The sequence below is a fragment of the Cololabis saira genome, chromosome 16, assembly GCF_033807715.1.
Source record: "Cololabis saira isolate AMF1-May2022 chromosome 16, fColSai1.1, whole genome shotgun sequence".
NCBI classification, from domain to species: domain Eukaryota; kingdom Metazoa; phylum Chordata; class Actinopteri; order Beloniformes; family Belonidae; genus Cololabis; species Cololabis saira.
The window spans coordinates 7,667,842-7,670,962 of NC_084602.1; the positions used below are offsets into that span (position 1 = coordinate 7,667,842).

At 37.8% G+C, this 3,121-nt stretch overlaps 1 long non-coding RNA gene across 1 annotated transcript; it reads left to right on the forward strand.

The window, feature by feature from the left end:
• The first annotated feature begins 1,655 nt into the window (after nt 1-1,655).
• On the forward strand, nt 1,656-2,571 carry LOC133462587 (uncharacterized). The gene is made up of 3 exons (XR_009784260.1): nt 1,656-1,672; nt 1,797-1,858; nt 2,480-2,571. It is a non-coding gene; the product is annotated as an uncharacterized LOC133462587 (long non-coding RNA).
• Nucleotides 2,572-3,121: the final 550 nt, after the last annotated feature.

A 3,121-nucleotide genomic window follows, 5' to 3' on the forward strand; every position in this document is an offset into this window, starting at 1 on the left:
AGATAGTCGTATTCTTTTTTGATTCAAAGAAAAAAAATATGACAATTGTGCTAAAAAGAGAGAGAGAGAAAAGAAAACCCACCTAACTTAACAATTATCATGATATTTCTTCATCAAACTGGCTTTTATTATTCTTTTAAATGTAATGTTTGATTTGCATTCTTTGGCTTCTGTATCCAGATTGTTGCATAAACTGATACCTTTTACAGAAACACAACGTTCCATCAATTTTGTCCTGAATTTAGTTTTTTTAAAGATCTCTGTTCCTTTTAAGTTATACTTATTTTCTCTTTTTTCAATTTTTTTCTGTATATTGATTGGCAAAATCTTCTTATGAGCTTTCCACATAATTTAATTATTTACAGAATTATGTGGTCCACTAATATTGAACAGTTTTAACTGAAGGAATAATATTTTTTTTGTAAAATGAAAATAGACTGAGTATATTTTTCAAAAGCATTTCCCCATACTTCAATGCAATAGGTTAGATATGGCACAATCATGTTATATAAAATGTACAATAAAAATACAATATACAATATATAATAAAAATATAAAATATATTTTATATGTTTTAAAAAATATACAATGCCTTGTTATCCAGTGAATCTTTTACTTTGTGTATTTTTACCTTTGTATGCTGTATATGTGATTTCCAACACAAATTCTCGTCCAGAATGACACCTAGAAACTTTGTTTCCCTTACCTTATTAATTTCAACACCTTCTATACTAATTGAAGCACCAGTGTCTTTGTTTCTATTGGTGAATATCATGAAGTTTGTTTTATCAAGATTCAACAATCATTTATTTAGATCAAACCGTGTTTTTACTCTTTTAAGTACCAGAGACTGTTATCTTACTGAGATCCTCCAGATGTGCCGTTGCAGTTGCCACTTGCTGAACGTACAGAGGGGGGGACAATGTATAATACAGTATGGTTGCAATGCTGCTGCTTGTCCTTCAGAGAGGAACCTGCACAGCACGAAAAGATGAGTTTATGGGAATATGCTGACATAGCATTTAACCGGTAATGTTTGTGTTTGCTGGGTGTGTGTGGATGTTATTGGGAATTTACTGGTAAAAGAAGTTTACTGTGAAATACGGCCATTTCTGAGCTGTAATCGGGAGTTTACTGACCCCACTTTGTTGCCACGGGTAGAGGAACAGCAGGGGACCTGCTTAAGGCCTTTGTTTAAAAAAGGAGCCATCAAACAAGAGCCATCAAACGGCCATCAACACTTCTGTGAGTTACCATTCAAACTCCCCCAACCTATGCCCAATTGGCCCACGTGAATAGCAAATGGAGATAGGGCCTTTATGTTATTGCGGGGGCGTGGCTAAGAATTGATTCAGCAATGTCATTGGTTTCTGTCTCACAGCGTTGAGAGTTGCGGGGGTCTTTAAAGTTTTTCCTAGTTAGTTTGTTTTGCTCCCGCCCGGTAGAACTTTTTTTGCTTTTGAGGAGATACTGCTGCGTTGTTGTAAAACATGTCGCATAAACGGTCCTTGGGATTTTATCCAAATCAGAGCGCACACTACAAGACATGGACGGCAGATTTGAACTACTGGACGAGGAAGTGAAGAACTTAAGCTCTGATCGTGTTGAAACTTTCAGCTCCGATTCCACACCCGCAAAACGGATTAAAAGAGCAGAGAACACACGTGTTGCTGTAAGTAAGTTTGCTTATGACTATAAGGCACAATTCCTTTTACATTTAACTGCATGTCCACAGGAGGCAATAATGCTTAAATACTTTTAGAATCACACTAACTTTGTATTATTAATCTATACAGGAGGCTGTAAGACGTTTACACAATTCTGAAAACAACGCTATGAAGCTGGATCCAAAACAAAGGTAAATATATGTTTTTTGTTTGTAATCACTGTAATTTACCACAGCAAAATAAAAAATAAATGAATAAACGGCATTAGGAAAGAAATTGTTGAAAAGCCAAACTGATTTTGTAGTGATGGGTCGGTCCATAGACATATATAAACTTTATATATGTCTATGGACTTTATTAAAGGCTAGATGACTCGTCCGCGCTGCTGCCAATGCAGAGCGACGTCGTCACACGGCGGCCATCTTGCCACAGGAGAGCTCGCTCACTCTAACATTGTGTTTAATGGTGCATGTACTGCTTAAACAACCTTAACTTGCTCAATTCTCAACAGATTTTCAAACAGTTTGGTTTTTTTATCAACGTCAGAGATGTAGTTATGACACTGCATACTTGTGAATAATTATAAACATTGAAAAACGTACTTTTATATGAAAATAACCAGAAACAGATAGCTATGACATGGTATTTATATTAAATCAATATTTCTATAGTATTCTTAGTAACGTGTCACGTGTGCTCAGTGTAGTCACATGTGATCTAGATCTATTTTCTCCACACAAAAATAAATAAAAGGTTGCTTTGGGGTTTGAGTTTGTTTTTAATCAACTAATGGCTCCTCTCTTTCCCAACAGTATCAATTCTCCACATAACCTTGCAGTTACGACATACATGTTGGAGCAGGTCGGCATTGCTTTTCCTGACACAGACAGCGACGTGATAACAGGTAAAAAGAAAGGCACATCCATCCTTGTTCTTTTAGAATTGCTTTGAATAGATATTGAACCTAATTAAATTCTAATTGTATTTTTGCTTGCGCTTTAGCTGCTTGCTGCCTGCGTGAGGACTGGGGGGGTGGGGGGTGGTTGGGGGGTGGGGCTTGGGTCGGTGAAGTTACCCCCCCCCCACCCCCCTCAAGTCTGGAATGTCACACCTTTGTGTGACAATAGCCAGCATGGCACCCTGCTGAGCTGGCTACTCCAAACACAGCAAGAGGTCCCAGTACAATACGGGTGTTTCCGGACCGGGGAAATTTTTAGTTTTCGGCTGGTTTACCTTACATAAATTCCCGTGCTAGCACCTGAAATACCGGGGGTATACACAGCCGTAAACCCTGGTTTTTTTGCTGTGCTGCTGCAGTTAAGACAGCGCTTCATCCAACACACACCATCAGTGTTGGAAGGTTGTGGTCTCATCATCCAAACCAACTTTTCTGTGTTCACATGAATATTTAAATGTTTGCAGTTCACTTGTTGGTACGTGAAACAAGAAGGTTT